Source organism: Rousettus aegyptiacus, unplaced genomic scaffold, assembly GCF_014176215.1.
Source record: "Rousettus aegyptiacus isolate mRouAeg1 unplaced genomic scaffold, mRouAeg1.p scaffold_m13_p_7, whole genome shotgun sequence".
In the NCBI taxonomy this organism is placed as follows: Eukaryota; Metazoa; Chordata; class Mammalia; order Chiroptera; family Pteropodidae; genus Rousettus; species Rousettus aegyptiacus.
The window spans coordinates 37,582,642-37,595,139 of NW_023416310.1; the positions used below are offsets into that span (position 1 = coordinate 37,582,642).

Here is a 12,498-nt window from a genome sequence, read left to right on the forward strand (position 1 = left end):
CAAACATCTGAACAATTCCAAGATTCAAGTAACAATGATAAATTCTTGATTTTGTGTTGTCTGCCCTTCCTTGTGTCAAAAGCTGTTATGATCAGTTTTCTGCAGGTCTTCTTACTCTCTCAGCTTATTTTCGTGAGGGAAGTTTGGACCCTGGAGTCTTACCAAATTCCCTTAGAGGACTGTGGGCCTCAGAACCTACTCAAGCCATTGTTCAGAAAAGTAAGAAAAGCCAGTTCTAGATCCAACAATGGGATGTTGTCAGGGAAACAAATGGTAAGGATAACCAGTTTCGAGTACAGGAAACAGGGGCAAAAAGAAAAGAACCGCATCCACGCTCCTCTCCAAGTGTCCTCTTTTCTCTCCATACCCATGTAAAGGAATCAAAGAGTAAAACTTTTCAAGATAACTCTGGTTCATACCAAGTTCAGAAGCTCTATTCTGTCCTTTGTTTTAGATTATCCATTCACTTAATTTTTTTTTTAACAAATGTTAATTAAGTACCTGCTATATGCCAGGGATTGTACTAAATACAGTACAATACAGAATGGTGAACAAAACAGACCTGGTGCTTTCCTTTGTAGCGCTTATGGTCTCTAGTCGGGGGAAAGCATCGAATTAATAATCACAAAATTAAATATTCAATAACAAACAGGAATAAGATTATGAAGAAAAAATATAGAGACTGTTTGGAGAGCATGTTGGTGGCAGTGGTTATAGAGGGACAATACTTTGCCTCAGCCTTCCTAAGCATGCCCATGATAACCCCATGTAATTCTTTAGTCTTAAGGTAGCTTTACTAATACCATTCTGAAAATCATTCAGGTTCTCTTCAATGAGGGTTTTAGTGAGGACTCATGTGGCGTTCTATGGAGACAGCAAGTTCCCTGCCTCCTCAAAGTGTTCTTCCTGAAGGAGCATGTCTATTCCAGACGATACTGCATTTTTTTTTCAAAATGATTTACTAGGCTCATCTAAATAGAGTCTTACTGGCCAAATTTCCAACCACAGGTCTATAGACAATATTTGCAACATACGTGAGCTAGAAAACAGACGAATAGAACATTCTCTGGTTACTAACAAAAGGATAAATAGGTGACTCTGTCAAGGTACAACAAAATCTTACAGATCTTAAAAGGGTAAATCTTAAAAGAGTCACCAGTGCTTGAAATGACAGAGTCCTGTCATTTCATATTTTAAGAGGTAACTGAAGGATGTTTGATTTGTATTAAGTGGTATAGGTTGGTTAGACTTCACTGCTTAGAGCCAATTGTTTTGATTCGTCCATTTTGAAAATGGGATTGATTTGACTTCCTCTCCCACAACTCCTGCTTACTTTCTCAACTGTTTCCTTCTTCTTCCAATACCCTTTCCATTTACCCTTCTCCTCTCCACTACCTTTCGCTTTGTCTTTCTCTTCTTTTGCTACTATCCTCAGTCTCCTCAGGGTCTGAGTTATTCACATTTCCTTTCCATCTCAATATTTCAAAATATATGTTAATATTTTTTTCATGGATGAGCTAAGAAATAAATACAAAAGATCATTACTTGTAATAAATATGAGAAAAAATAATCAGCATAAAATTTTTAAAAAGCCAAAAATATACATCTAAATCCTTTCATAAACACAAATTTTGATGAAAAAGTGAATTCTTTAAGAAATATGAAAAGTCAGACTTTGGAAAGATGAGCTTAACAGAAACAATGCTCATAAAGAAGATCCACTAAAATCTGTAAAATTGTTGTGGATCAAAACTGATCAATAAATCAAATCTTCACAGTAAAATTTAAATGGAAAAAGAATCGATTTTGATGAAAATAATTTTGATAACATGAACATTAGCATAGAAAGAATCGAAAATGATTTAGCTGGGTCTTACAGAAAATTGATCAATGAATTAAATTTGCTGGATGGAATGTGTTCCCTAAAACTCTTTCTCAACAAGATTTAATCAATACAGATAAAATTCTGATTTGAATGTGCTTACTCCAAATGGTAGTATCGCAAGGTCCGTAGGATCAAAGTAGTAGAGTCAGCATGGCAGTGTCAAACACTCTGTATCAATCCCAACGATTGACCTGGAGGTGAGGTAACTAGGTTAGTTCATAGTAGCAAAAACTTTTAACCTCAAAATCCTAAAGAGACTCAGACAGTCTAACAGAGAACATGTTGCTACACAGGAGGACAGCAAACCCCAGGCACTTGGTAGGCCTTCATTTTTCTTGAGCTAGAGACAGACTGGCTGTGGAAACAACTGACTACCTGTCTTCCTGTTCACTCACCTGGGACTATTCCTTTTTTTTCCTATCTACATGTAAGGTCATCTGCCTAATCCACCATTGTCTCTCTAACGCCGAACTGTGCCTGGCACATAGTAGGTTCAAGGCAAATACTAACTAACTGAATGAATTACTACGAACCGTCTGCTCAACAGTATTTTAAAGATACAAGCCAACGTGCCTCTGAAAAATAAATAAGAATTAATTGTCTGAGTTCAATTTCCGGTGCTACTGCTTGCTACATCTATGATCTAGTTAGTCATTTAAATTCTCTATGTCTTAGGTTGCTTAACTATAAAATGAGAGTAAATGATGTAATAACTCCATGGGTTTAACTAAGAGGATTAAATGGGAAAATCTACATAAAAGTACCAGGAAAAGACCCTGACACTTAGTAAGAGCTCAACAAATGTTATTTGTTAATATGATTATCACTATCATCATCATCTTTAAATAAAACTGACAATTAAAAGTCAAATTGCCACTCTTTTTAAACACTCTATATTTGTGAGGAAAAAAAGGTAATAAATCAAAGGAAATAAATCTCATTTGGCATAACAAATAATTATTTACCTAGTGGCAAGTGGCAATATCCTGAGAATATTAAGGGGTCAGTACAGATTCTGCCCAATCTCTTTACACTCTGCAGGGCAGCCTCTATATGACTGAATGGTGATCACTGATTTTTAATAGTAATAAGTGCTATTATAATGATAATCATGAACTATAAAATTCTGAAGTGCCCGTGAAACCAGTATAACAGTACAGTTAAAAGGCTTTAATGTGTTCTAATTATTTGAGACATTGTCGTCATTTTCATGGGATTGAAGGGACAGTGAGCAGAACTCTTCTTAAGCCTGGAAATTCTTGGTTCAAATCCTAGCCTCTCTGCTTACTTAAACTGACCTTGAAACTTCCTGGAATATTTGGGCTTATCTGTAAATGAGAGAATCAATCTCTACCTTAAGAAATTCATTGAGATTTTATGATGCTCAAGTGAGTTACACCTATGTGAGAACTGAGAGGACCTCAGGTGTTATTTCATAAGCGAAGAAAATGAGGTCCTAAAAAAGATACATGGTTTAGTAAACGCCACACTGCTAGTTTTTGACAGGCTGGATTTTGTAAAAACACAAAAAATAAAATAATAATAATAATAATAATAGTAATAATAATAACAATTTCCTAAAGAAAACATCTACAAATTTAGCTAATTTGAGAAACTCTTAACTAAATTAAGTATTAAATAAATAAAAATATGATTTCTATTATTTTAGTTCTAAAGAAGTAGAGCTAAAGTTCTCGCTTTGTGACTATGTTGATCAGTGACACATAGGTTGTTCTCAGTGATATTTAATTATAATAATGTTTTAAAACCATATGCCTAGAGAACAACGTAAGTAACCATAATGATGAAGATAATATAAGGAGGACCGCAATCATGGCAAGGACTAAGTCAGGCACTTAAATATATGCTATTTTGTTTGATTCTCACAACAACATTCTTAGGCATCTGTATTGTACAGATGAAGACACAGATGTTCAGAAAGGTTCAGCAACCTGTCCAAGGTGATACAGCTACGAAGTGACAGAGTAATTGGTTTAAACTCAGTGTGGTCTGATGTCAGAGCAGCTCAGTTTCTTCTGCAATGGACTGCTTATGGAACACCATGCAGTCTTGATTGCCTGAAGCTTACATTTTCTTAGGTGCATTTTCCCATCAAATGTGATCCAGGCTAGATCATGAGTTCAACCACTAACTCTTCTTTCACTCTTCTCGCTCTCTTTAAATCCCAAAGTTTCACAAACCCATGTAATTCACTGAACACTAGTTCAGTGCAGAGGGGTGTGCTGGCTAGGATTCTGAGGTTGGTCCATAGAAGAGCCAGCTGTCCTAGCTCCTTGACGTCATCCTCCATGTGCATAAGACAAAATGAATGCAACTTGCTCATAAAAGCAAAACAGGATGCATACTGCATCCTGCCTCCTCCAAGCCATTTCTTGCCCTACAACATGGTACCCACATATATGTCAAATTCTACTTTCAGGTACTGCCAGATGTAAGTGTTTTGGATGCCATCAAGTGTTGTGGTCTGTCACCATAATGCCTTGGAGACTGAGTTTCCCCAACAACACAGGTTGGTACAGTACTCCTTTAACACTCTGCTCACTGGAAGACTACCATGCCAGGCTTCCCTTCTGACAATACCAAGTGGACTTGTTGGACTTTCTCAGCATCTGCTATAGCCCAGTCATTGGAGTAGTGGCAAATGTCTGCATTTTCTAGCTCTTCCTCTCCCCTTTATTGTACAGGTATTCTGTTTTGGCAGAGAAATGATCATCGGGCTTCACAGAAGCAAATTCTGATGTTAAAAAAAAAGGCAGAAAGAAAATCAAAAAAAGTCTTTATTTCAATGGCCAAATGGCTAGATTGGGGAAGGTGAAAAATGCCATTACGGGAGACTTGCCCACTACAATACTTTGGTGTTTCACTGGCAGGAATAAAAATAAAGTCCAAACGATGGAGCTTTGTTTCCTGGTTTTTCACACAGAGACTGCTTTTCCATGTAACGAAAATGTTGACCAAAGAAAATAACAGGAAAGACTGCCTCACTCTTTATCAACACAAAATGTGTAGCATTGTTCTAATTGAAGCAATATGCTTCCAAGGGTGGAGAAGTGTGGTAATAAAGCAACCTATTTTTGTGACTTGGCTTTACTTTGGGCCTTCTCACATAACCTAGCTGGACAGTTGCAACACAGCATAGAATACTATAGCCTCATTGTTATGCACCCCACTTTAGGACTTTGACTTTAACCCACACAAGGACACTGTGTCTTTTAAGCCACAGGATAATTATTGTTCAGTGGACATAAAGACTGGTAAAGAGAAGAAAACTATGGCTTGGGAAAGTAAGCTTTAATATTGACTGAATGTAGACAGATATTTTAAGATTTATTCCAGAAAATGAAGATCTGAGGAGAAGAAAGTGGTCAGTCCTTAGGTGTTATTAAATTAAACAGATCTCGGGGTAAGAGAACGATAGGACTAAGCGTATAAAGGAAAACGATTGGCCAGTTGCCCTGTGTAGTAGAGACAGGATGTAAGTTCACATCACTGGCTATCACCGTTTGCCTCCCAAGTTCTCAGGACTACAGTGCTGACTATAGAAGCTACACAGACATTTCCTCTATGGCATCTAAACCCACAGCAGCCTTCTCAGTTCATTTTTTGCATATACTTAAGTATCTACTGTTTGCCTGGCATTGTTAATAACTAAGAATACAAATATGAATGCAACTATCTTCTGAATTCTTCACTCAGTTACAGCCCCTCCTACATGCTGTCCTCTTAGTCTAAAGTACTGCTTAGCTGAAACAGTTTTATTCCTCTTGGGTCCCCTTTATAAAGAACCTGGAAGAAATTACTGTATGGTATGAGAACACAATTATATTTATGAACAATTGGTTTACATTTGTATTATAGACACTTTGAACCATGTAACTGACCAGTTTCCCCTTTCCTGTGATGCTTAGGGACAAATGTTGTCCTGCCAGAAGAAAATTATGGTTTGACCTTTTTGAATCTTATACTGTGATCATTAATTGCCCTTTATTTTCCTTCTTTTACTTCCTTCATTTCCTTTTTTTCTCTGTACTTAAAAATTCATCTTGTTATTATATATTATGTATCTATGTAAGCTGACTTTAATTTCAAAGACATAGTGGGGTCTGAAAAATAAACAAACAAACAAATAGGTGTTTCCCCCAAACTCTATTTCCAGAGGCTTTTATTACAAAGGAATTATTTATCTTTGGAGGATAAAAGCAGAAATAGCCAAGTGACAAGGAGAAAAAACAGATCAGATTTTCAGCAGCTGTCCATGAAGACATGGAGCAACAGATGTCAGGAAACCATGAAGTCCCGTCGTCACTCATCCACAGTGGAGCCAGGGCCCACTTGGGGGAAACATTCTGATGTTTCCCAGATTTTAAAAGTGATTAAGTAATCTTTAAATTAAATCCTAAACTTTTCAATGTGCACTCTATATACCCAATCCAGCTTTTTTTGTTCATTGACTATTTCCAGCCTCTATGGCCAAAAAAATCATCAGCACAGAAGGTGTAACTAAGCTTAAAAACATAAAAAGAACCAGATCTTGCATCTGCAAATGAAATTGAATTTTTGGAGCTTTTTTAATCTATCATTTTAATTGATCTTCTTAGGGGATTATAGAAGCACAGATAAATAAAAATGTAAAAACAATTTTAAAAGAATTCATATAAAAGCAACGAGTCTAAAAATTGAGCAGTATAAACTTTACAAAATATTTATATATCAACCAAATATTTATTGAGCACCTATATAGGCTACACTCTGAGAATAAAGTATAAAACAAATTATGTTTTGTTTTTACTTTCACAGAACCTACTCTTTGGGGGAAAAATATTAAACAACTGTTCTTACTAATAAATATATACTTTTCCAATTGGATCTAAGTATTATAAAGGGAAATTCTATTATTCCAGATATATTTAGTTGTAACAATCCACCTCAAGCTTAGTCATGAAAAACAATAACCATTTTGTAATGCTCATGATTTTATAGGTCAAGAATTTGAGCAGAGCACAGTATGGATGGTCGGTTCCTGCTAAATAATGACTTACATCTCAAGTAAGGTGTCTCAAATAGTTTGAGAAAATTGGGACAAGAAGAATAAGGCCACATGTCTGTGGCCGTGGACCTTGTCTACATCACATTGGCAGGGGATTAAATGTCCAAGAAAGCTTTTTCACTCCCAAGTTTGTCGCCTAGCCTGAAATGATTGTTTCTATGTAGTCTTTCCAAGTGATTCCCATGGGCTTCCTTACAGCACAGCAGTATCATGGTAACCAAACTTCTTAGATAGAAGCTGTATTCCCTAAGAATGAGAATTCTAAGAGGAATGACATGAAAACTGTCAACCTTTCAAAATCTGGGCCCACGAGTTGGAATGGTGTCACTTCCACTATATTCTACTGATCAAACAGTCAGTCGTAGTGACTGTTAAGATTCAAGGGGAGAGCTATAGACCCCCCACCCACAACTTATGAGGCAAAGTGTCAAATATTTCTTCAGAACAAAAACCTAGAAATAATGGAGTAATTTCAAAGTGCTAAGAGAGAAAAATTGGCAAGTTATAATTTTATACCCAATTAAATGATCATTCTAGAGTAAGGCCAAAATAAATCCATTTCAGGCAAATACTAAGAGTGTACAGATGGCATTATTAAACAATATTCATCATAAGAAAGAATTAAATATAAGATTAAGGCATATGGTTCAAAAACAAATGAAGAAAACAAAATATGAGTAAATAAACATTGTTATATAAAATCAATATTTATAAAAATAATTAAGTGGAATGCTATAAAAATAAGGTGGATCTAAAGTGTAAAACATAGTGTATAAAAGTGCATGTTCGTATCTTTAAAAGGTTAGGTCTTTGTATTTTTTCGGAATGTAAAATGTTGATTAACTTTAAAGTTTGTTAAATAAAAGATGTCTGTTAAAATGTAAAAGAAGCCACAAAAATTTATAACTCAAACTAACAGAGAGAGAAGAAAAGAGAGAGGACAGCTTGATCAGAATCATAATGAAAGCTTCTTAAAAATAAAAAGCATAACAAATGAAAGGATAAAAAATCAAAATAAATCAATAACTACAATAAATGTAAGAGTCTTAAACTGAATTTTAAAAATCCAGCTATATGATGTTTACTAAAGATATTTCTAAAAACATAAAACAAAAGAAAATTGAAAATTAAGAGATAAAAAAAAACACACCAGGAAAACACTATGGAAAAGATAAATAGTATAAGTATTTTAATATGAAAAATTAAGTTTTACAATAAATATAATTCAGAGAAAGAAAATTTTAAAAAGTAATCAAAAAGAGTCACTATCGAATAATAAAAGAAAATTGATTAAGAATAAGTAGCCATTTTGAATTTATATAGACCAAAGGTCATGGTTTTAAAGTAGAACAAGTAAAAGTGGACAGATATACTAGCAGAAATTAATAAGCATAATCACAATGTGATATCCCAACCTACATTCCTTAATAATTAAATTAAATACAAAAATATTGCATAATTATTTTCTTGCAGTGTAACAGACTGCCATAAATTTAGGCACTTAAAAGAGTAGCCATTTATTATCTTAACATTTCTGTAGGTGAGAAGTTGTATTTTCCTTCACAAGACTGAAATCAAGGTGTCAGCCAGGTTGCATCCTCATCTGAAGTTCAGGGGCCTCTTCTAGCTCATTCAGTTAGTTGGAAAAATTCAGTCCTTTATGGCTGTAGAACTGAGGTCCCTGTTTTCTTGAGGTCTGTTAGGAGGGTTTTGCTTCTAGATCTTAAAGATCATCCTCAAGTATTAGTATCAGGGTAATTAATTTTGATTATTTTTGATTATTCAGAGTCAATTCATTAGTAACCTAATCAAATGAGTGCAATCTGATAGTCACAAGTTCTACCAACACTCAAGGAGAAGTTGTATAAAACAGAGGCCTGGAATCCAAGCCGTCATAGGATTCCACCTACCACATGAAGTGATTGTATATACCATTTCAGCAAACGGTAAATTTGATTTCATAAACATTAATAGAACACTGTGTCGCATACCTAGAAATTTACCAAAATTTACTGTGTATAGGAGCACAAAGCAAACCCCAATAAACAATAAAAAATCTCAGCACTACAAAAGAATGGTATATATTCATATTTAATTAAGCAAGTAACTAATACCAAAAAGATAAAAACTTTTTAAATAACATAAACAAATATTTTGTGATAACTCAAGGTTCAAAGGGAAAATTATGCTGAAAGCTAAAAATATGAAATAATGAAAATTGAAATATTACATAATAAAAGTGGTGAAATGCATTAAAGGACATTTTATATCCTTAGATGTTTATAAGAGAAAAGAATAAACCAAGACTTCAACCTAAAAAGAAGAAAAAGAACAATATTCCCAAAGAATGTAGAAGAAATAAAATAATAATAACAGAAAGTAATGAAAGAGAAACTATAGAGATCAATAAAATCAAATACAATTTTAAAGGTGAACATTATGTTCATAATCATAAATTAGATTCATGATCATAATCATAAAAATATAAATGAGAATAATTTAAATAACTTTATGAATACACTTGAAAATTTAGATTAATAATTTTAGAAGAGTATAACTAATCATAACTAGCTCCAGCAATAAAAAAAACCTTAATATACCCATAATTTTTGAAAAATCGAATCAGTGATATAAATAACTATCTACAAAAAAAAAAAATCACAAAACACTAGGCCAATATATTTTACAGATTCATTATACCTATTTGAAAGGTAGATACCACCAAAAGTACATATGTTCTTCCAGATAACAGATAAAAACACACTGCTCTGCAACTCATTTTATGAGGTTATTATTTTATGATAGCCTTGATAAAAAAAAAAAAAAGATAAGGCAATATGAGTAAAGATAATAGAGGACAATGTCAAATATGAATATAAGTCTATAATTTGACACGAACATAAATGAAATATTAGCAAACCAAAACTAGCAAAGTGAAAAAAATGTATAACCATAAACTTGGATAAACAAGTATGTTTAAAAACAGAAACTATATACCAAAATTATAGTTTTTATATACCAGAAATAATTAGGAAGTACAATTTCAAAAACTACCACTAGATCTAATAAAAAATATGCAAGACCCTCAGAGAATATTATTTAATTGTACTAAAAGTCATATAATTTAATTAAAAGAAAATATACATTGGGTTTATAGATGGGTAGACTAAGTAACATAAACCACTTTTTCACAAATTAATCCAGAAGAGTCAGTATGCAACTGGAATCTTAGTAGGTTATTTTTTGGAACATGGCAAGTTGACCCAAAATATATATGCAACAGCAAAAAGACAGTAATTAGCTAAGACAGTTTCTGAGGTAAAGAACAAGTATCAAATTATCAATATTTATTTTTGATGTAGTAATGGTAGTAACACAATTGCTTTTATGTGTATATACTGTCCTAAGGATTTCATAAGCCTATGTTAACTTAATTGCCATCACAACCGTTAGGTAGTTACTATTATGTATGAGGAAATTGAGGCACAGAAAGACTAACATGCACAAGGTCAAACACTGGAATGTGGTAAAGATAAGATTCAAATACAGGTTTGACTTTGGACATGCCATGCTATACTCCCCAAATCAATATAATAACTGATTTGGTGCATAGATACAAAAACCACAGAGGGCCAAATAGATCAGAAATGGAACAAAACAGTTATGGAAAATCGATATATGACAGAGGTGTCATTACAAATCAGTGGGGGAGAGAATGAGTTATTCAATAGATGGTAGGGAAAAATTATACATCTGTATGGAAAAAAATAAAATTAGATGCCAGCTTAAGACTGCATGAATATATAACCGTGAATATCGAAAGTTTTAATGTATATATCAAAATATTAAAAATTGTAGAACATGTAAGATAAAGTCTGTATGAATTCAGAGTAAAATAGAATATTTTAAATAAGATATAATGAACATAATTATAAAAAAGAACTGATAAATTTAAATACTAATTAAAATTAAATATTTCTGTACAGTACACTATGTCTTAAGTGAAATAATAAACCACGGTCTGGATTATGGAATTTGTAGTTCAAGTAACTAAAATTTCTTGGTAGTCAGAGTGCAAAAAAACTTGTGAATCAATTATGAAAAAAATAAATAAACTTAAGAAAAATGGAGAAAGGATAAAAACAGGTAATTGATAGAACAGCAAATCTAAAAGTCCAGTTGATCTCTAGTTATACTATGCTATTAATTAGAGCTATGCATAGCAAAGAAAAACAATAAATAACATTTTACCCATCAGAAGGGCAATGATGAAAATAAAATCCAGTAATAGCAAGTCTTAGTGAGAATTTGAAATAACAATTCATATAACACAGATGAAAGTATAAACTGGCACACCTACCCAGACAGGATGGCATCAGGTGTGTAGCAGCCTATGATAATCCTTAGCCATATATATCAAAATGAATAAATATCAAATAACCATGGTGAGTAAAAAACACAAGTTGCAGAATGATACCTGTAGTATGATATTTATATAATAATATTTATAACTCTATCTTGTCTAGGAAATTATATGTATACATAAAATTATAAAAACAAGCATGGAGAGACTAAAAAACAAATCAAGATAATTATGACCTCAGGGAAGAGGAGAATGGTTTGAGAGAAGGAACAATTATATGAAGGGTTTCAACTTATTCAAAATGTTTATTTATCAAAAAGATATAAAGCAAATTAGAAAAATGTTCAGCTTTAACAAAGCTGATTGGTGAGCAGGTAGATGCTTATTATATTATTCTGTGTATTTTTCCATTTGCTTGAATAATTTCATAATATAGAAAAACAATTGTTTCAAATGATATACATAAAATTAGGTTATTTGAAGAAAAACATTGCATGCAAGGTAAATGCATTTTGTGCATTTTATTAAGTGAAAAAAGGTGCAAACACATTACTTTTTAGGAAAAAAGGGAAATTTTGCCTCAATTGCAGCGTTTTTTCTCTAATAGGCTCATAAAAGTATATGTATCTGTCTGGAAACCAACTGGATAATTCAAAAGTTTCACTAAGAAGTGTTTTATTTTGGACTGTTTCAAATTAGTGAATATTGCAATTAAAACAAGAAGTTGCTTATTCTTTTATAAAAAAGTGGAGTAGAATCTTAAATAAGGTCGAAATAATTTTTTTGAGGGTGGCCTTTTCTTGAGTAGACTTTTCTCCCTTTCTTGGATATAGTTGGATAGCTATAGCTAACTCTAGGCAGTCTTCTTTCAACAAATATATTTTGAGAACTTACTATATGCCAGTACCAAAACAAACAAGTTCCCTATTTTCTTGAGTCTTTCTTTGTAGTAGGGGAAGATAGCAATTATCACGTAAATAAATAAGGATCAATTAGTGATAAGTACTATAAAAAAAATAAAGCGAAATGAGGTAATGTGGTGCTGGGGGTGACTTAGATGGGTGGTCAGAAGAATCCTCCCTGAAGAGCTGAGATTGGAAAGATAAGGAGCAAAGCTCTGGACAGAAAAGCCTCCAGAAACTTCCCCCAGAGCTGGGCTACATACTTAGATGTTCATAAAGT

The 12,498-nt window shown here is 33.1% G+C and overlaps 1 long non-coding RNA gene across 6 annotated transcripts in view; it reads right to left on the reverse strand.

The window, feature by feature from the left end:
* Positions 1-12,498, reverse strand: part of LOC107502447 — a 607,862-nt gene that overhangs the window by 49,563 nt on the left and 545,801 nt on the right. For all 6 annotated transcript variants that reach the window (XR_004952153.1, XR_004952152.1, XR_004952149.1 and 3 more), the window contains one exon: positions 1,986-2,076. This is a non-coding gene — a long non-coding RNA (uncharacterized LOC107502447). The remainder of the gene's footprint in view (positions 1-1,985; positions 2,077-12,498) is intronic.